Below are 24,554 nucleotides of genomic sequence, written 5' to 3' on the forward strand. Positions count from 1 at the left end.
GCAAAATCAAAGGCTCAAACATATCAAACGAATGTATGGAAAACTGCCATATTTATTTTAACGCAACTTTCAGCACTATTTTACTGTTTCCTGGAGGTGAGTTAAGATTGATGAAAACAAGTGTCCGGACAGATCAAAAGACCTGCAGTAAGGAATCTGACAATTCTAGTCACTTAATTAATTGGATAAAAATGCATTGAATAATGAATGTAAATGGTTGTTACTAACCAACGGTCATACTAAACTTCATATCTTTGGTTTTAGAATACAAACAGCAATATTCTAGAAGATACGATCTGAACATCAGCTAATGCTAACAAATAATATACCTGTTGGCTTCATTTGAGAAGTTTTCACAAATTTACTTTGGGGTTATAAAATTATGCTTGAAAAAGACCACTTTTTCAATTGAAACACAAGCCTAACATCACTCAAAACATTAATTTGTACATAAATTATATTAAAAAAATATCCGAAATCTTCCTTTAAAGAAACTGGATTTAATAGTTGAAGAATTTGTTGGAATGATACGAAAATTGTTCCAGTTTTTATTAATCTTCTAGTTCAATAAATGGCAAGGTGTATTAAAAAACTTGTAAACGTGAATTGATGTTTTCCAAATCTCGGTTAGATTGCACTGAGATGATACAGAGATATACAGATATAATCTATTAATTTATATTTGTATAATGTCTAGAAGCAAATTACAAAAAAAAAACTATTCGTCCCTTCCAATATGTTCAATCAATGTTTAATTAATGTGCAATGTTTTTTATTTATATTTTCAATTTTGAAAGAAGAACTTGAAAAGGCGGACAATTCTTTTCGAATGTTAGATATGTTTGATAAAGTGTCAAAAATAATATGTGTTCGTAGAAAGACTTTGTTTCATGTGATTTAAATTATTTCAAGTTGAATATTTGTTACAATTTTATTCGAGTGCGCTTCCTTTTTTGCAACCATTGTGTACTTGATCCATCTCTAATTTAGCGTTATGTTTTTCCAAACAACCTTACAAAACATTCTAAAGAAATGCAATGTGCTCTTTGCAAGCGTTTCCTACAATTTCATTATTGCTTTGATTGTGATCTGCGATTTTGTTATTTATCAAAAACATTTATACTGTGCGTTTTCGTGACTTTTTGTTAGTTTTGAAGTATGTTTCCAATGGTTGGTTGTTTACTGTTGGAGACATATGATGCGGTTATATTAAATCTTGTTAGAACCAGCAAAATTGCTATGTTTCTGTCAAAGTCCGAAACGTTTCGTGAGGAATTACATATCAAATGGGTTTTTTTCAATTTTTAAATTATTTTGGTCAATCTTTTATTTTTTCGAAGTGATTTGAATTGAACAAAAGTTTTATATCTGATTCTTGGCATTTTATAGCTGCTTATTGATGACCGTATATTCACCGCTATAATAGCTCTTGTTTTTGTCCAAATTTTCTTCTTTTGAGCGTATTTCCCTACAGTTTCCTGTTTGTATTAAATTTAAGGTAGGATTGGTTTCCAAACTCTATAACTTTATACTGATGCATGTAATTTATTTCCAGTACAACTGTAATACATCATATGCGCGTAGTTTCTTGACGAGTTTTTCGAGGTCAAAATGAATTAAAATATAAAAAACAATACAAACTTTTAGTTCATATGATACGAATATCTTGAAATTTTAATGTCATCGACATTATTCAACCAAATGCATGCATGCATACATACTCAACCTAGTCTTGCATGCACTGTTATTTTTTTTTATATACTTATTACCCATTTATAACGTATTATCGACAAATATTGTTCCATTCAGTGTGTGTTGGTATCAAGCTTATTAACATCCAAGTGTGTTGCCGATATTTACCGGATCGTGACATTGATAAACAATAAAAACAAAGCAAGTGGGAAGGGTGACAGATCAGGGAATTGAAAGAGTCATGACATTTGTGTTTTTGTCTTTTTCGAAGTGTTCCCATTTGTTAACTAGACTATTTCTTAACAGGTATTCGATGATTTGTTGTGGTAAATTTGATCTTTAACAATCTTTAATATTTCTATTTACCGTCAAGAGCACCGAAGTTATAACAAGAGCTCTCGTAGATAAGGTCACTGCATACGGAAAAAGTCGGCGAATTAGTATTTGGGAAGCCAATAATTCGATTTCGGGACACTTGTTAAGATTTTGACAATATTAAGGTTTTTTTGTATAAAATAAAACATTAAACTTTTTTTTTAAATTTGAAGTTTTGTATTACTTTAAAGATCTGATCAAACTAAACATGATTGCAATTAAAACCGTCCTCGTCAATTACAGGAAAGAAAATCTCGTTGCGGCGCTGTATCAATAAAAATCTATAAGCAAATATCAAAATGATGCATAAAAAAAATTTGGGGATTCGTGAATTCAATTGCAAACCTATTTTATCAGTTCCAATATATATTAATGAAAACGTGTTGTGAAAGAGTTTCATGTATTACATTTTTAAAGAAAATATCTGTGATATTCCCTTGTTGTTATAATATATATAATGTAATTGTTAAGAACTGTTAATGTTATCTATGTTATCGATTGATTAAAAAAAAAGTCTCCATAAACACTGTCTTTTATTTGTTATGTTTGCAGTAAAACTTGAATAAAAGATGAATTATTCATGTATATTGTATTGCTATTATAACTCAGGGGATCCCATTGTTTGTACCCATTATCTATCTTGTTTCTCTTTCGATTTATGAGATATGAAAATCAGGATGTTTGTCGTCTTAATTTGCTCCATTTGGGAAGTTTAGAATTAGAAAAAAAGTCTTTATTTGTAAAAGATTCACTAAACGATTGATAAAATGGTAAATCAAATATTTTTTGTCATGAAAATAGTTATCCCCTGTATCTTTTGGAGAATGTACCTGACACTACCAATATATGATAATAAAACTTTTGGGTTATGAAAGACAATTTGTTTTTTTCTAAAGATATAGATGATCCACAGATTAAAAGAAACTTTGGTTTCTGTCCATGGTTTTGTCTAAAGATATAGATGATCAACAGATTAAAACAAACTTTGGTTTCCGTCCATGGTTTTTATGATCTTAGATTTATTTTGCGTTATGACGACAAAAAAGAAATATGATATTTGAAAAGAGACAACCAGTCATCTTTCGTCAAAATAAGGTCCAATGTGGCATAACATGGCTGCCATAACTGTCTTCCAAACCAGGATGGTGTCTATGAAAGGTTTAAAGAGATGATTTTTAGTTTAGCAATAGATAGTCTTTGCACACTAGAAGAAATTAAAATATAGAGCAGACCTGTTATATACAAAAGTAAAGTGGTGTGGCATCATTGCCAATGAGACAATTATATATCAATGCTCACATGAAGTGGATGTAATATAAGACAAAGATGTGGTATGATTACCAATGAGACAACTCTCCACTAGAGACCAAAATAACACAGAAATTAACAACTATAGGTCACCGTAAGGCCTTCAACAATGAGCAACGCCCATACCGCATAGTCATCTATAAAAGGCCCCGAAATGACAATATTTATATATAATGTAAAACAATTCAAACGAGACATGTATGTACAAATATTATTATTAAAGACAGCTATACGGACTTCGACAATGAGAAGTAAAACAATACCACAAAGTCGTCTATAAAAGGCATCGGCATGAAAATATAAAACAATTTAATTTAGAATACTAACGGGCTAATTTATAACACTACAATTTACAAAACACAAATATGAAATACATGAACCAACGACAACCACTGAACTACAGTCTCCTGAATTGGGACATGCACATACAGAATGTGGCGGGGTTAAACATGTTTTAGCGCTCCACCCTCCCTCTAACCTCGGAAAGTGGTGTAACAGCACAATGTGAGAAAAAACTAGAAAGATTGAAAAAGGCACAGATCATCAGATTGATACAAAGAAAAACATAAAAACAAAATCACAGACAGGACACAATCATTCACGGTAATTGATTGCATTTACATTCATATTATTATATGTAGATTACAAGCAAGCTTCAAATACTAAGAGAGAGGATGCAAAACAAGCCGGTATTGATTTTATTTTTAGGTTACTTTGATCATATAACCCCCGCCTGTATTCAAATATTTTCATGCCTCGGGTTTCAAACTTTAGGTGATAACGTTGTGGAAGATGGTAGTATTAAAGAAGCGGTTTTGAGTCACCAAATGCAGAGACTGTCATATTGTATTTTCTAGCACTGTGCGAAACTGCTGCTGTTGAGCTTCTAGTACACGAGGGTGTCATAAGCTTTGTTACTTGTTTATCGGTAATGTTCAGCTCTACAAATAGTTACTCAATAATTTATACATAAAATCATACACGAAAAGCCGAATGACCAAAATGACATAATATCAAAAACATTATCAAATAAATAGTTATCAAAGTTTCCAGGATTATAATTTAGAACGCCAGACACGCGTTTCGTCTACATAAGACGTAAGTGACGCTCATATCAAAATGTTTATTAAGCCAAACAAGTACAAAATTGAATAGCATTGAGGCTCTAAAATCCAAAAAGTTGTGCCAAATACGGCTAAGGTAATCTATGCCAGGGATAAGAAAATCCTTAGTTTTTCGAAAAATTCAAAGTTTTGTAGGCAGGAAATTAGCAAAAATGACCACATTATTGATATTCATGTCATCACCGAAGTGTCGACTACTGGGCTGGTGATACCCTCGGGGTCGTAACGTCCACCAGCAGTGGCATTGACCTAGTGGTGTAAATAGTTACCAAAGGTACCAGGATTAAAATTGAGTACGCCAGACGCGCGTTTCGTCTAAAAAAGACTCATCAGTGACGCTCATATCAAAATATTCATTAAGCCAAACAAGTACAAAATTGAAAAGAATAGCATTCAATTTGTATTATCTCAATCAATCAGCAAAAACTGTAAATGCCTCAAATTGCATTGAAATGCATGTAACGCACCACACCATGCATATATACTCCATTTCTACCATTTATGAAGAAGTAATTTACTACCTTGCAAATCCTAAATGTCAGCATTCAGGTACATCATTCTCGTCTATAATTGCGATTGAAGCAAACCTGACGACATAATGCTGAATATAGTTTTTGTATTTCCTATATCATGATTTCCTTGATAGAGGATTGCTGCTCACAAGGAAACTATTAAACCAAGAGTTCCAAATGTTGAAGTTGAAAGCATCCCTTCGTAAATTTTACGGACGCCATCACGATTTGGTTGACCGTGATGGAATAACCGTTTCATAGATGATATCGGATATGTTCCTTATGTCGTAACTTTAATACACTTCCCGTTTCACAAATGTGACCTACCGATTAAGACTATTTACCGGGTTTGTAATAACATAAGTAACACGACGAGTGCCACATGTGGAGCCGAATCTGCTTACCCTTCAGGGCATCTGAGATCACCCCCAGTTTATGGTGGGGTTCGTGTTGCTTAGTCTTTAGTTTTCTGTGTTGTGTCTTTTGTACTATTACTTGTCTGTTTGTCTTTTATTTTTAGCCATGGCATTGTCAGTTTATTTTCAATCTATGAGTTTGACTGTCACTCTGGTATCTTTCGTTCCTCTTTTTTGGTCTACTAAACCTCACTGTCATTCAATTTATGTAAATCGTTGGTTCTTCTTTCGGTGAATGATACGCAATACGAACTACTTGTAAAGTATCTTGATATACTTATTTATCACACACTAATTCTTTTATGATATGTGAATTCCCGTAAGGCACGTTGCAAGATAGAAAATTACAGTAGAACAGTTTATGTTTATTCTATATTACGAAACATGTACATGTACGTTACATGTAACAACAAAAACATTTACGATGAAGACTATTGTGTTAGACTTTTGTTTAGCATATTTCATTGTTTATGAATGTAGTCATTGTGCATTGCAAGAAGACGGAGAATTAACAGGACAGATAATAGTTAACCCAACTAAACCAGACGGTTTTGTAGAAAGATTTATCGAAAAACATACTGGTTATATATTTGAGCATAGGGTAGGTTAAACATTAATGTTTTATTGTTCATTTACTATTTTTGAGCTTTGTTTGTACAAATTTAATTGATTTTTATGTCATTTCTAGATTGGACTATTCCAATAATGTCTTTTCTAAATAACGAACAAAAATTTGGTTAACATTTTTAGATAACTCGCTACATTTTTTATGTTATTTCTTCATACACTGAAATGAAAAAAATATTACAGTGATTCCATAAATAAATTATAATGATGCCAATGCATATCTCATTTTATACACACCTCTGTGTAACTGATCACACCCCTTGGAGTAGGTCTTTAAGCTGGGGTCACACATTCACGATTTTTACTGCCGTCCTTGACAGGACCATTCCCGATTTAAACTGGCTTTGTCAAACGTCAGATCAAGATTCTGAGAATCGTGGATGGAAATTCAAACTTTAATTCAAATTTGTAAAAAAAATAATTTAATCACGACAACAATCAGATTATGTTCAGGAAGCGTCGATATTCAACCGTTTCAAGCGAATTTATCCCGATAATCCCGTGTTCAATCCGCTTCTATTTCAATTTGTATCTTTCGCCTGGTAAAATTCGACCGAGTCTGTCACGACTGCGTCCCGATTTTACCGAATGTAATCCGACAGAGATCAGACAGTAAACCGATGCTGACGGAAGTTATCCGTTCGAAAACTGTCCGCATACTCGGGATGATCAGGTACTGTCGGAACGTAATCCTATCACGGTCCGCTTTATCGCATTACAAACGGTTTTGTCTGGTCTTTTATTCTGTAATTGTCGGGACTCTGACGTGGGTATCATTGACGAATTTCGTATAAATAAAGGGACTGTTCCGGAACGGTTTCGGCAAAAACGGTTCGCAAGCGACAAGATCTGGATGCAATCTGGACTCAATCGGCAGGAAAACAGCAATGAAAATTTTCTTCAGATCATTTCCGTTCCACAGGATACCGTCCAGAATACACAGAACATTTTAAGGATTTTAATCCGATACAACAGAATTGAAATCCGACTAGACAAAGACAAAGACAAGGCTGAGTTTTCCCGAATGTTACGGACCCTTCCCGACCCGTAGGAATCTGTTACGAAATTAAACGACTGCGTTCAGACAATGATAGAACATTCCAGAGAATAAAGGATAGTAATCCGACTTTTTTACTTTTCGTGTCGTATCGCTGTCTGATCTCAAACGGGGGCAATAATCGGCAATGTGTGAACCCCGCATTAAGTGGAAGATCTTTTTACTAAGAGGCAATCGGTAAATTTATACACGTCTTATTTAAAACCAAGATGTGCATAGAAGGATACAGAAAAAAATGTATGTTTTAAGTGACTTACGTGAACTGGTGATCTCTATTTACCTTACTTATTTTAAGTAAAATTGTATGTCTCTCTTCAACGTTTAATATTACAGTCAATGTTCAATATTGCAGCCTTCTCTCCCCAAGCCAACGTTCAATATTACAGCCTTCTGCGCATCAATTCCTCCCCTAATTTAATTCCGTTTCGGGTAGTCTGTAACACTTACTCATTCAGTATTTGTACTATTCCCGTATTAAAAATGCTGGAAATATTTGCAACTGAACATTTGGGAAGCAACCGATCAAATATGTATCAATCAATTTATATGGTATCCTATAAATGAGAAAATACAAATAAAAAAATAATAATTCAAAGCTCAAATCAAAACGATAAAAAATGTTTCGGATGGTAACTAAACAGTCAGATGAATATTACGAACAACCACGGGGACATAGATTTTTCAATAATTTTACAAAACGAGGAAGGGTAAAAGAGCGTCTTTCGACATTCAAGTGGTCCCTTGTGGAGAGTTGTCTCATTGACAATCATATCACATCCTTTTTTTTATATAGGTATTGTAAAGCGCTAGTAGCCCTTTATCAATTGTACATATTTTTAGTAACGTAGTCTAGAATCCTGAAAAAAAGGAATATACATACCACCTAGCCCTCTGTGCTTGGGAATCCTAACAGTTCTTTTTTCTGAGGTTTGAAACTCTTTCCGGGGTAATTTTGTACTTTGGTTAGGGTTAGCAAATAGAATTTAAAAGAAGAAAAGAACGATATAGCATTTTATATGTCCATTGTCCCTTTACCCTGTAACGTAAAAATCGAAGGTATTGGATATAAGTTAATATTAGGATCACTTAGTTACACAATAACGCACTTTAGATTTCATAAATGATTAGTATAAACTCAAACATGTTTTCCTTAATATGAAACAAATCAATCTTTTTTTAAAACAATAATGCAAAATTACACAGATCCATATTTAGATACAGTTTCAATTTAATTAAAATATTGAGCTCGGATATCTTCGATGCAAGTTACGATAGATCTATATATCTAGTATATATTAATTGAAATTGTGTCTAGATATGGATAATTAAATTATTTTTTTGTAATTTTGAATAAAATGAGGAAAATGTGGTAAAATACGCTCGTAGAACCGACTTGATACAGTGCATCGTCAATAGTTATCTGTGCAGACATGTCTAATGCTTTTTCTTATTATTATTGGCAACATTTATGCATTTTGATACATGCTTTGAATGGTTTTACAATACGCATTCTTGTGACCCTTTATAGCTTGCTGTTTGGTGTTAAATAAAATTTAGAAAAAAAAAAAAAAAAAAAAAAACAAGCCTGCACAGATTTATTTCCTTATAATTATTGACGATGTACTGTATCCAGACGGTCCCATGAGCGTATTTTACCACCTATATACCTAGACGAAATTGATATAAATTATGCATAGTCACCGTTAGGACTGTGCATGTACAGTTGTATAACATAAACACTGGTTAATCGATTTACTATAAGAATTAAGAAAAAAGGCATATAAATTATTGATACACAAGCTTAATATGTATATAATGGTGCAATTGTTAAAAAAGAGGGGCGAAAGATACCAGATGGACAAACAAACTCATAGATCAAAAACAAACTGACGACGAAATGGATAACAAAGAAAAAGACAAACAGGCAAATAATAGTACACATAGTGACAAGACACCACATAGAAAACTAAAGACTAAGCAACACGAACCAATCAAAAACTTGGGGTGATAGCATGTGCTTCGGAAGGGTATGCAGGTGACACTTGTTGTGTTGTTAGTTATGCGAATTACTTTTCAAAATATGTCTTGTTTCGTTTTGTTATATCTGAAATGAACTGAAAATATATGCTTCATATCTTGGTTTTCTCGTTCGATATTGACACAGCTTTACGACCTCAAACTAAGATGTAATTATGATTACTATAAGTTTCAAAATGTCAATTCCCTTATCCGAATCTTTACGTTTCCTTTGCTCACACATGATGGACTTCATTTAAAGGGATCTGCAAACATTGCTTTAAAAGTCTTTGTGTCTCAACTATTTAGCGACATCTTTTGGCGGTCTAATGTATTCAGAAACAGACAAGTCCGAAGACGTCTTATCTGTAAGTTTTCCGATCACTATTCCCGATAGTAACGTTATGACTGAGTGTTGACTCGAGTTGCGTGTGGTACATGCATAGCAGGAGAAGCTAGCCCTACCAACACAACCGGTATGCCTACCCTTTGGTTCATTCTGAAGAATACATAATCAGTTTATATACATCGTATGTGTCCAAAATCGACCAACAAGTACATTTGCAGCGGTTTTCAAAGGGCAATATGTTAAAGATGACTCCGTATAAAGTTTTATCATAACTTGAAATTAAATCAGCAATCTTAGTATTTTTTGTGGGAAATATAAACTTTTAAAATGATCGTAGTGAAATATAACTTCTTCCGTGGTGTGTCACCGACATCACGTTTAACCACACAACATGTTGGTATGTGCCCATCTCAAGTCACGAGCCTGTAATTCAGTAGTCCTATAACATACGGCAAGCCTTCGTATGTTCAGATCGTTTGCTTCTGACGTTGTTATTAATACTAGAAATAATTGCCCTCTTTGACCTTATCAAATTGTGGAGGTATATATAGCCTATTTTGAAAAGTTTTTTTTCACTATTTCCCTCCTTTAAATTGTCAAGTTGAAAACGTACAAGAAGTTACGACCAAATAATTACCGGTAATCAGTTGTACAAAAAATGTACATGCTTCAGATTACTCATCAGAAAACGAGTTTTGTTTTTATGTTTTGGATGCTTACGACTGGGAATAGGATTAACTTTTGATTTCCCCAGGAATAAGTGAGTGACCCACACATCAAGTATGATTTATACTTAGTGACAACCACTGTAAGGGGTAGGATTTACTTCTGATTTCGTCAGGAATACAAGTACACACCCGTGATATCGTGGGTCCGTGACTGAATTAAAGTATATAACTATGCCTAAGCCTTATTTTAGTAATTGGTATTGTCATCAGATACAGTCATGTCGATTATAAGATACACAGTTTTCTCTGCTTTCAAATTTTTCTGTTTGAACCCGTCGACCTGGAACTTATCAATTATTGGTAATGTTAATTATTTGGAAAACAAAAGGTCTTGGCTATCCAGGAATGGAGTATTTTTTAATCAACAGCATTGTCCTATGTTAGTTATCTTAGAAAGTCTTGCTGATTGCTGAATAAAACTACAATAGGGAACAATTTGATAATGATTGAATTTAGTAGTGTCAGCCCTTTGATTATGACCCGTGTATATATAACAAAATCCTAAATACACCGTTTGGTGGTGCGCCTGTCAAATGCGGAACGTACAGATAGGGTAATAGCTAACAGGTGAATATACTATTGGAATCGATATCGGATTCGACCCGGAACTTGTTAATTATTGGCAATACTAATTATGTGGAAAACAAAAGGGTCTGGAGTGGTGTAATTTTTAATCTACACCATTGTCCTATATAAGTTCTATATAGAGTTGAATTCTTTGATTTGTCGTTTTTACCCGATGACGGCTGACAAATTGGACCTCGTAATTTTAGTATTCCTATAGAAGTGGGTGACCCACACAACAAATACGGTCAATACTTAGTGATAACCACTGTTAGGAATATGATTGACTTCTGATTTCCTCATGTATAAATGAGTGACCAACACATCAAATAGTGACAACCATTGTTAGGGGTAGGATGATAATGAAAATTTTTCTGTCGTTCTGATCGTCAAATGAATTATCAATAAAATAATCCGTGTGTACAGGACAAGTGGAAATAAAGAATTTATTATATGAAAATACAGGACAATGCTGGACATAATTTTATAGATTAATGAAATTGTCTAAAGGATACAATGTTATTCAATATAATTTACAATTAATGCGATGGGCCTTATTTTTAATCTTTTTATTGAGTAAATTTCTTTGGATGTTCGTATTGTAGTTAATGCACAGTTCATATGGTTCAGCAATTTCCGATAAAAAACGTCGAAAGCAAACGATATGAACCTATGAATGCTTATGTTATAAGACTAGTAATTCAAAGGTTGAAGTATGTTACTGTATATCATTTTTTTTGCATATTGTTTCTATAAAAATCCGACCATTAGTTTTCTCGTTTGAACTGTTGTGCATATGTCATTTCGATGCATTTTATAACTTGCTATTCAGGATGGTCTTTGAGCATTATTGAAACGTCATCCCGTGACCTATAGTTGCTAACAATCTGTGGTCCATGAAGGAGAGTTGTCTTTCTGGCAATCATACCACATCTTCTTTTTTATATAGTTATATATATTAACATGTCATTTTCTTCGAAACTACCTGAACATAGTCAGGAATATGACAATTCCTTTCCTTTTGTTCCGTTACAATCCTTGACAAAGTGGAGCATTTGATTTTGTCAAATGTTATGGACTTTCGCCTTTTGAATTATCCTGGGACCTCGGTATTTCTGTTAATTCTTTATTTTTCTGAACGATCTTCAGTAATGTTTCATTGTATTTTAAGTTTCAGATAGGTACTAGATTCTACTTCATTTTCAAATTGTATCAGCCAAAGAATTCCAGAAGTTTCAAGCCAGAATATGAAGATGTAAGAAACATAAGGTCGGATCCTGAGGTATGTCTTTACATGAAATAAAACTATGTATGGGGCTGAAGCTGATAACATGTCAAATCATAACGTTAAGGATCAGCAACACTTGTTAATACTGTCTAACCTTTAACATGGATTTTTGTTTCGAGTTTACTTTCAATCATAACCCAAAAAAAATCGTTATTGTCACTATGTACCTGTATAAAGTATTAAGATAATTTTAATAATCATTTATAGATTTTAATACAGATCTATATAGATATAGGAAGATGTGGTATGAGTGCCAATGAGACAACTCTCCATCCAAATAACAATTTATATAAGTAAACCATTCAAAACTATATGCATATTCTGTCTTAGATAAATTCCGAACCGAGTTAATCATGGCTTTGCCTTTTGTATACGTACACTCCGGTACTTGAACCTAACTACTTATTTAAATACAGCCATAGACACCAAGCTCCCATAAACATGTATACATGGTTATATATAATTTACATCTATTTCTGCACATATGATACCTTTGAGAACTATAAGGATTAGCATTGTAATCGGTAATATTATAAAAGTTAAATACAGATATATATATATACGTTTCAAATCCAGAAATAAGATTCAGCGATAATTATTCTGTACAAGCATGATGTCTAAATATATCGATTTTTTAATTCTGCTTCATATTGTATAAAAAGGTATCATGCACTAACTAATGTAACTACAGTTTGCAATATACTTTTAGAGGTTTCCACTTCATTTCAAATTGCTTTATTTGAAAGGAGAATAAGTGCGCGAGATTTACGAGGTAAAAAATGAAGAAAAAAAATGAGAAAATAATTTTATTGTTTCATTTTTTACAATTGGTTCTAAACATATTGCTTCCTCTTGAGTTTTTGTTATTAATGTTATTAAAACCCTGTGCGTGGTGTAACTCAACATACAGTTACGTGCACGCAGAGTAGGCGTGTCTATTTCTATTCTAGAATGAGTTCGTTACCAGTTTGATACTGGATCCAAAAAATTTCTATTTACAGAAAAATATAACAAGTAAACTTGATTCATAAATTAACGTCTATAAACCATGATATATACAATTGCTCTTTGCGTCACCCTTATATTCTATGTATAACTGTTATAATTTAAATACATATATACACTGGTACAAATTTGTACTATTACAAATTTGTCATGTGTCAGGAATAAACTGGTCTCCTGGTACAATTTAGTACCCTAAAAATTAACCCACTTGTCCAATACGTCACTCGTTCTCTTGGTACAATTATGTACCTTACAAGATTGTTACACAGACTCACACTTTGTCATATTTGGTACACTACGGTTCAGCTTGTAAACTCCAATTTGCACAAGTCCGTATTTCTAACAGGCACCAACCTGTTCCTTATTACACATAAGTAATAATAACTTTTATATAAGAAATACCGATCTCGAATATCAACGTGCCGTGGTCTTATGTCTCTGTAGACTTATAACAATCGACCCTGAGCTAACTGGAAGTGTTTAACGACCCTGACTGGATATGCATCCCTCGCACGGTCGACCCTGATCTAAGAATGTCACCTGCTTATATACCCCGATGGAACTGAGCCGTACCATTCTTGAATGAGGGTTGTCCTACCAAAGTTCCCCATTACTCGTATTACAGTTTCATTTGGAACACTCCTTTACATTTGACCTGACCCAAGATTTATCCGCCAAACATCTTATTTCTTTTCTATTTTTTAAAAAGTATTATAAAAATGTATAAAATAAGGCTTCTGCCCAAATGTAACTAATGTAAACAATGTAGCCTTAGATACAAAATCATCCCAATACGATACGTACGATATAGAGCAATCTTGTCCGGTTATTCTGGTTGCAACTATGAATGCATCTTATAACATTAAAGCTGATTACAACTGACCTTGAACTTGACTCATGCAATCGATGTCCACATACTAAATTGCTAAAATAATGTATCTACATGCAAGTAACTAAAGTACAGAACGTTTGTAGATGGAATATGTACAACAAGAAAGACGATACCATAGAGTCCTAAAGACAGCAGATACAGAATGGGAAAACTTGTGGCATTTGGTGAGAATTTGATTTCTTATTTTGAATGGGAAACTTAATATATTGCGGTTAAAAATACACCCAAATTTCATTATATGATTCCAGAGATGTTGTTCGTTCTCAAAAAAGATTTTATCCTGCAATCAGACTACTATTGTACAAATAACATGTATACAAATGATGTTTTGCTTTATTTGTACATAAATATAAAAAGATGTGGTTTGAGTGCCAATGAGACAACTCTCCATTTAAATAACAATTTATACAAGTAAACCATTAAAAGTACGGCCTTCAACACGGAGCTTAGGCTCACATTGAACAACAAGCTATAACGGGCCCCAAAACTACTAGTGTAAAACCATTCAAACGGGAAAACCAACGGTCTAATCTTTATAAAAAACGAGAAACGAGAAACACGTAAATTACATAAACAACCGACAACTACTGTATATCAGATTTCTGTCTTAGGACAGGTGGAAACATTTGAAGCGGGATTAAACGTTTTAACGGTACCAAACCTTCTTCCTTTTTCTGAATTGATAGAATAACATCACAACATAGAAAAACACTCGACAAAATATCAATTGGAAGGCTTAACTCAATCAAAAAACGTAAATAAACACTTTATGAACGAATGAATTTGATTTGCGATACCTGAATGCAAATACATACATTTTTGTGTAATTAATCAAATATTAGGGACAAACATTCAAGGCCAAAAAGCAAACAAACAAGTCCAAACAAAGCCATGGCAAGACACCACCGCGAAATATTTAACAACTCACTTTAGAAAAAAAACGGTTTTCATAATATATACAGGTAAATGAAAAATAACTTTGTCGTTTTAGGTATACTACTTCTGTGTTATAAAATTTTCCAATAATAAGGAATACCAAGAAAGTTCTGTCATACAAATGGGCGCATTACGTTTGCGCGCATTTGGGGATTAAAATGTTTTACGTTTGCGCGCAGCTTTTGATAACATTTGCGCGCATTCATTTTACAGGTAAATTCAGGTAAAAATTTAAATTAAATTACAATTGACTATATATATTTTTCATTTTCATAATAAACATGACTATCAATTATTAATTTTGAAAATATTTCTTAATTCAAATTGTAATTTGTTCATATAAAATTGTAAAACAAATTTTAAAGTGAGCATTATAAACTCCGTAGTATAGCTTAAGACATACATGTAACTTCATTGCGAATGTTTCAGAATAAAAAGTGTTTCAATGAATAGTGATCGTTTTTAAACTGATTAGTAAATAATTTAAGTTATTTTTTTAAAGTTACACCAAGGCACAAACATGGAGTTTCGGCACGTAACAACATGTGAAGTAATGAATTTATCAATTATACCTTTACCTTTTTTAAGATTAGCTATGTTTAAGCATTTTAACAATTTTATCTGTATAGATTTCTAGGATTTAGTGCTTGTGCAAAATAAAACGGAATTATCTTGCTCGAAATACCACTTCCACCTCATCGTTGGTGAGCAGGGTAAATAATTGAACAAATTATAAATAAATAAGTATTATTACCTGTATTTTACCTGGGTTTACCTGTCAAAAAAATGCGCGCAATTGTAATAGCTAATTTAACACTAGATACATATGGGGTGAATATCAGCAATAAAACTATGCATTGTCAATTAGAGCTGGATAAAACTTCCCTGTACAGATATAAGGAGAATACTAGTCTTGATGTTCATACAAATGTAGTACACAAAAGTGAAAATTAGTAGATATTCCAAATAATCAAAGCTGGTATATAGACACGATCAATATTAATATAAAATAACAAAAAAAGCATTACAAATAGTATCAACAGGTCAAATTTAAATTAACAAAGAAAGTACGAGTTGAGAGTACTCTCAGTTACTGACAGCTAGTTAAAAGCGAAAAACAATTAATAATAAAAAATCATGCATCAGAGACTAAAATCAACTAAAACACATCCCAGGGATTTAGTAGTTAACGTCATGAACATTCATAGAAGACATGACTTGTGCAATGCCAAAAAAGAAATGTATCGACAGGTAGTAGGATAGTGAGGAGCGACTTTAGAGACAAAAATTATCGTGTGTGTGTCTACTATACATCCCGCCTCAAAAGAAAATACAAGATGAACAGATAAAGTCTCCTAGCTATAGGCCTATTACCCGCTTTGTTGAGCAATCAGTAATACGGATATTTCTTTCTAGGTAACAGTTCATTTTGGTGTCTTCTTCGCGGTCCGTGTTTAACTATGTCGATTTCTTTGCAAAAAAATCAGACGCAATGATTTGGATTAAAACAATTAATCGGGTGTAAATTGCAGGATAAAAACAATATATGTACATTTTATATTTGATAATATTTTGTATAATTGTTTGATGCATCGACTCCAATTTATGTTGAGGCATTTTCTATCACTAAGTGAACAATGTAAAAATGTTATCCATCGAACTACAGATTAACTGTTAGAATTATTATCTTAGACGCGGTATATGATGTAAATGAAACTTACATGCATACGAGAACAAAATCATGAATTAAAAGCAAAGTTTATAAACTTTTCTACATCTCACAACTGACCTAAATTATAATATGAGCAAAAGCTGATAAATCATACTGTACACCAGACATGTCAGCGACGGGAAAGAAGTTTTTTTTTTTGGGATGAATGAATAATTTTTAATAAAGAAAACATGTACGATATTTAGAGAGTTGCGTTCTCAATTTTTTATCATAACACATTTTTCTACTTTTAGTCGATCTGTATTAAATTCCGTTGAATAAAACTACCTTAAAAATCGGATAAACTTATATTTCTTTTACTTACATTATCACATCTTGGTTTACCGTTACGGCGCGACAATATCACAGTTTCTAAAGAAGGCTGATAAATAATTAGGGATAAATGGCAAACATTTGTCTGGTTCTAAATAATTAATTTAGTTGTTGGGTTGCTGTCTCATCTCATACCTCGCATCTCCTTCTGTTTAAATAAATATGCTAGATTTTTTATAGTCAGTATATAATCTTGTCTTTTAATCATATTCGACTCAGCAGTGATCTTGTTATTCATGTATTACATTTCTAGCTTGTAAATCGCATACGACATCATATTACGTAAATCATTTATTGATAATTTCAGAATGAAGACGTATATCCTTCAATGAAAGTGGGCGAGGCTTGGAGCGCCAGATACAATGGGAGTGGTATAACGGTTGCAATACTAGATGATGGTTTGCAGACAAATCATTCGGATCTTGACGCAAACGTGGTGTGTTTTTTTTTTCCTTTAAAATAGCGACACTAAATAGATCATTCATTATTCATGATGACGATGAGGATAATGAATGTTGATGCTTGTGTAACCGAAACATTTCTGATCAGTAAAAAGAATTTAATCAATAATTTATGAAATGCAAAAATAATTTAAAAAGGTTAACAATGAACTTTTGGTTTTATAAACCCTGCTAAGAAGTATGATATATATACTGAAACATTAAGTATTTGAAATTTGAGGCGAACAAAGAGAGGAAATATAAACTTCGAATACAATCAAGATAGAACTGGTTCACCAGCATTTTACTCTAAAAATGATGAATTGCAAACAACAATTCAATCCTAACACAACATATTTTTTTTAGGACACAATTAATGATTATGACTATCAGGATTGGGATGACTCTCCAATGCCCCCGAATGGAAACAGGTACGTATTCCGAAAAATAACTTGTCAAAGTTTGATCAGAATACTAGCAAGGAAAAGAAGTATCATGATATCATAAATTTGTTAAATAACGTGATACATATATACCAGTGCCCTTTGATGATAAACTGTATATATTCTAAAGTTTATTTAATAAAGCTGGCCTGCTAAATGATAAAAATGATGGTTTTTATAATGTTCCTGTTGGTTCAGTGGCAAATATTACATGCATAAGCAGGACGGACATGTTTATTTCAAATCTTATTCCTTTTTCTATATAAAACAGAAGATATGGTATGATTGGCAATGGGACAACACTCCACAAGAGACAAAATGACACAGAAACTAAAAACTATAGATCACCGTACGGCCTTCAACAATGAGAAAAGACCATACCGCATAGTCGGCTATAAAAAGCACCGAAATGACAAAGGGACATTAATTTCAACGAGAAAACTAACAGCCTAATTTATGTACAAAAAATGAACGAAAAACAAGTATGTTACACATCAACAAACGACAACCACTGAATTATGTCTCGACTTTGGACAGGCACCTACATACAGAATGTGGCGTGGATAAACATGTTAGCGGTTTTATCGTACAACATATATAAGAGCGAACTATAAAATCACTTGAAAAAGTCTTTAGTCATCATAGGGATACAAATAGTCTATGTCTTTTTATACCCCAGCTCGACAGTCGGAAATAGTTCGGTTGGGAATCATTTTACCTGTCAGTCACAAATGTGCTTTTTAGATAATATATCGAGAACTATACTTTTAGAAATTAGTTGAAGTTTTTATGGAATGTTTCTGACCCCTAAAACCCTGATCAGTCAGTTGATGTGGACTCTGACCCCTTAAACCCTGATCATTCAGTTGATGTGGACTTTGACCCCTAAAACCCTGATCAGTCAGTTCATGTGGACTTTGACCCCTAAAACCCTGATCAGTCAGTTCAGGTGGACGCGGTTATCTGTCATCACTAAGATCACTTCTGCGGTTCATTTTGGATATCACATATCATTTCCTTATTTCTATGTAACAAAATAATCCAAGCAGTAAAACCAAGTCAAAATATACGCGTTTGACTAAAGTACGTCGATACCAAATAATTTAAGAACAGATAAGATAATGGCAAAGAAGAAGACAATACAAAGATCCATAAAATAATATGCTAAAACTAAAGATAGTCAAAGACTTATACATGTACTTAAAATATCTGGCAAATGGAAATGTAATTATTTATTGATCACAGAGTTCTGTTGTAGAGACGGATTCATAGAAGAGCACTGTTCTTTTGTTTCGTAATCCTAATTATTGAATCACTAAATTCTTGTATATTTCGTTTTTATTTTCTCCTGTAACAAAACATAACGAATTATTTAGTACAATAAGTTTACCCTTAAAAATACCTTCCCTTGTGTAGATGTTATGTGCGAATAATAAAACATTCATAAATATATTTCAGTCATGGTACCAATGTTGCAGGTTTGATAGCGGCAGAAAGAGATAACAATGAATGTATTGTGGGAGTAGCATACGCCTGTAAAATAATAGGTGGGGAATACACATTTCTGTATTTAACTTATGAAATGAAATCATTATTTTGAGAAGCACAATCTTTATTTAATCGGCCGTGGTAATATACAATTAACAAATATGAAAGACGGATCCTAATTTCGGCGGATATATATACAAATACATTTATAATTTGAAAATGTTCATGTTGTTTAAACTAGTCACAGTTGATGAAAAAAAATCAGCAAATGAATATTGTCGGAAAGTATGAAATCCAAAATGGCCGCCAGCGGGGGAACTTAGTTTAACATAGGACCCTAAGGGAGTTGCATACAAAAGAATGGAATTAAGCCAAATATGGTATGAATGTTCCTTTTAAGTTGTTGACCAAGTATTGTTACTTGGAAGCTGCGCGATCCATCATCCAAGATTACCGCCAGAGGGGGAATTAGTTTAACATAGGACCCTATGCGAAATACATACATATGCCTACTTTTAGAGATCCACTGAATGAAATGAAACCAAACATGGCATAAAGTATACTTATGAGGTGTTGGCCAAGTGTTATTTCTTTAAAGCCGATTCATCATCAAAGGTGACCGTCAGCGGGGGACTTAGTTGAAAAAGAGGGGCGAAGGATACCAAAGGGACAGTCAAACTCATAGATCGAAAACAAACTGACAACGCCATGGCTCAAAAATATAAATACAAACAGACAAATTATAGTTCACAAAACACAATAAAGAAAACTAAACTAAGCAACACGAATCCCACCAAAACTTAGGGTGAACAAGAGACCCTATGGGAAATACATACAAATGTCTTGTTTTAGAGAACAAACTGGAATGAACCCAAAAATTGAATAAATGTTCCTTATGAAGTGATGACCAAGTGTTGTTACTTTGAAGCCGATCAATCATCCAAGATGGTCGCCAGCACGGAACTTAGTTAAACAGGATCCTATCAACAATACATACAAATGTCTTATTTTAGAGAACCACTTAATGGAATGAAACTACACATGACAAAATATTCCTTATGAGGTGCTTATGAAGACTTAGTGTTGCTAATTTGTTGCCGATATGCTGTTCAAGATGGCCACCAGGATTTTTCATTAGATTACGTAACCAATATTAAACTAAATTTGGCATCAATCATTATTTGATTATCTGTTATGATTTTTATCTATTTTTACATGATTTCCAAAACCATAGTAGAGTCAGGTGAGCGACACAGGCTTTCGAGAGCCTCTAGTTTTTATTTCAACTGCAATATCCTATATAATATAAAGACAAACCTTATCGTCAGACCTCATCATAACTATACACGTACAGTTTTCAGTTCCAATTGAAGATTATTTTTTTTAAATTTCAGTTAGCACATCTATATATATATATATAAGCAGTCCAAACTTTATCATTGATATTCTTCTTAAAAGTATATTTTAACATAGACAGATAATGTATTTCTTTGCTAAGGTGTACGGCTTATTGGTAGTAATGGAATTACAGATTCACAAGAGGCACAGGCCCTCAGTCATTGTCTTGATAAAGTAGACATATATTCTAATAGTTGGGGACCGACAGATGGGTATGGTTTTTGGGACCCCGGAGTTTTGACAAAATCTGCAATACAAGAAGGAGTTATAAATGTGAGCAAATATGTAAATATTGTGTACAAGATGTAAGTTTGTACAAATTATTATTTGCACAGGGTTTTTATACAACTTATAAATATTTTGACACCTATCTTCTTGCAACAGGTGATACAGGTTTATCTTACAAAATGTACCAGTGTAATGTTTTAAATTCCAAAAAATACACTTCATCCTAAAATTTAGTGCTATTCTCCTCGTCTTCAAATTGGAAATAATTATACCTCATTGTTTTAATTTCTATTTTTTTTCCTTATACCATGTTTATATCCATACAAAATCTTTGTGTGGTATTGAAATGTTTTTGTATTAACACTCAGTATTAGACTGCATTATTTATAAGTTGTGAAAATATGACAGAAATATGAGAAGCAAAAGACTGTGTGCTTGCATCGTCAATTTTTGTTGAGCAGTTCAGAAAACACTGATAACTTGTACAAAAAATCTGTACAAATTATAATTTGTACAAGATTACAATTTGTACACAACATATATATTAAAGTTATGTTAGCTTATTAATTACGCGGTAATATAAATAGTCTTATGGGATGATCCCACGTTTGTCAATTCAGAGGCGGATTTAGGGGGGGGGGGCCCAGGGGGCCCGGGCCCCCCCTTTTTGGGAAAAATTTAGTTGCTTATATAGGGAATCATTGAAGCGTGACTGGAGCGGGCCCCCTCTTAGGTCAGTCAGTGGGCCCCCACTTATGAAAATTTCTGGATCCGCCACTGCAATTAAAGTTATGTCAGCTTCGTCATTTGTTGCGCATTTTTTTTTTGTTTTCCATCGGCATTCTATATTGGTGAAATATATTTTACGCCAACCTTTGGGTATGGGATTGCACATGTCAACTTAAACTACCAGGAGTACGCTTTATCCTCCTTTCAAAAACGGCTACTCTTATAAGATTCGCTGTTATCAAGTTATACATTTTGTATAAGGTGATATCACGTGATTAGGTATCATATTAGCGGATTGGTGATTGTCTCTTACATTTCCCTTCGACATGGCCAAATTTATAAACCATCGGTCATGTATATATTTTTTTTTAACCCAAAGACTTGGTCGATCATTACATTTTTAAATTAACATACTTTTTTTTTACATTTATAAAAAAAAGAATAGAATATACTTTTACAACGTAGATCCACTAGCATCCTTTTTACAATCAAAATAACCAGACATTTATAGTAAAAAGTAGTATATTATGGTCCACTAGAAAGTAAATTATTATTTCTATCGTTAAATGTCGAAAGGCTTGTCAGAATCGTTTTGTTAGCAATAAGGTCGATAGAAATCTCAATTGAATTGTTTCATATTTGTCATACCGGGGCCATTTATAGCCGACTATACCGTATGCGTTTTTCTCTCATTTTTGAAGGTCGCATAATTGCTAACATCACTTTATTTGGTTGCTTGCTCATCGGCATTCATACCACATCTCCTTAATTTTATATTGTACAATATTTTGTTATTTGTGAATGGTTTATATATGCAAACATATTTTTAATAGGGTAGAAACGGAAAAGGCGTCATTTACACATGGGCAGCTGGGAACGGTGGGTCACAAGATAACTGTAACGCCGATGGTTATGTTAACAGCATATATACTATAGGAATAACAAGTGTTCAACAAGGACAAAACGCATGGTACTCAGAAGTGTGCGCAGCAGCATTAGCGGCGACATATGGCGGGAGTGAGCAAGATAGATATTTGGTAAGACAATTAAATTCGTATGTGGCGTAGGTCTCATTTGTTTTTTGTTCATTGTTTTATCTTAATCAAGCAAAGGCGTTGATTTTCACCATTGGATTGTTTTACACTAAGTTATGTTTTAGTCTATGGTCTTTGAATAATTTGCAAGCAAACTACATCTTTTTAATAGTTTTTGAATAAATTAAACAAGGCTCCATGTTGAATACCGAACCTTTACCTTTATAAATTATGACTGGGATGGAGAGTTGTCTCATTGGCACTCATACCGCATCTTCCTATATCTATGATAATAATCTCAAATGGTTACCTGAAAAATATGAAAATATGGCCGCAGGATTCATGAATATATTCAAGTCAGTTCTGAGTAAGGACTTTTACGTATGATGCAAGACTGCGCGTTCCAACCCATACCCCCTTTCAAAAATAAAACCCAAAAAAACAACAACTGTTACACAAACAAACATCACAAACTCTGAACCATTTAAAAAAAAATTGAGAATGGAAATGGGAATGAGTCAAAGAGACATAACCCCGACCATAGAACAGACAACAGCCGAAGGCCACCAATGGGTTTTCAATGCAGCGAGAAACTCCCGCACCCGGATGCAAATCCGTGCTGTCCACAAATTGACATTCTTTACAAAACCTTCCAATTAGACTAACTTTCAATAGTAATATTTATAATCGTGAACTGTATAAAATAATTGCAAGTGGACAGTAAGCGAAGATAATTACTTGATAAAGTCGTATTCATACCCTGTTAAAACTAATACAGATAAATAGAAACATTTACGGTAAAGTTGTTGTATCTAGCCGTCTTTGTTTTACATGGATGATTTTACATTTTGACATAATTTGAAGTAAAATATATTTATCTTAATCATAATATTTTATATATATTATGTTTTCAGATCACAACATCTATATTTTCAGAGTGTTCTGATGAAAATGTTCAAGGAACGTCGTTTTCCACACCGATTGCAACTGGAATTATTGCTCTTACCTTACAAGCCAAGTAAAATTACAATATTATGGTTTTTTTTTATTATTTGTTTTGGTTAATTTTGATTACACTACATTTAACTCTTATTTTGTCAAAAATAACACTTTTTTTAATGGTGCGTCCGAAGCGCTATTCTGGTTTTGCACTTCATAGGGAACGGTCAACCCTAAAGATCAGATAGGCATGGATGTATAAATACCAAGACACAGAGCTTTAAGACTAAAAAGGGTTACTCAAAGTAGTGAGTAATTGGTGACCATATGCATAGCCACATAGAAAAAGATGAACTTACAAGCGGTTCCGTCTGAGTAGTTACAAGCACTACTGAGATAACCTGTAGTGCCACAACAATATAAACATTTTGCCTGGCTTATAACAACTAATAAAATAACAGCATGTGTTGGTAAAAATCATTAGCAAATAAAATTGAGAATGGAAATTGGGAACATGTCAAAGAGACAACAACCCGACCATAGAAAAAACAACACCATGGTTTTCAGTCATGAGTACCTACACATGCTTGTGCTGAATAGAATATGATTGCACGGTTTTCAATAATGAGAACCTACACATGCTTGTGCTGAATAGAATATGATTGCATGGTTTTCAGAAATGAGTACCTATATACACAAGCTTGTACTGAATAGAATATGATTGCATGGTCTTCAGTAATGAGAACCTACGCATGCTTGTGCTGAATATAATATGATTGCATGATTTTCAGTAATGATACCCTACAAATGCTTGTGCTGAATAGAATATGATTGCATGGTTTTCTTAAATACTTCAAACGTTTTAAAGATTAAGGAAAACTGTCACAATCTGCAAAATTTGCCTCATTTTTGAGAATTTTCA

Source organism: Mytilus galloprovincialis, chromosome 3, assembly GCF_965363235.1.
Source record: "Mytilus galloprovincialis chromosome 3, xbMytGall1.hap1.1, whole genome shotgun sequence".
Lineage (NCBI taxonomy): Eukaryota > Metazoa > Mollusca > Bivalvia > Mytilida > Mytilidae > Mytilus > Mytilus galloprovincialis.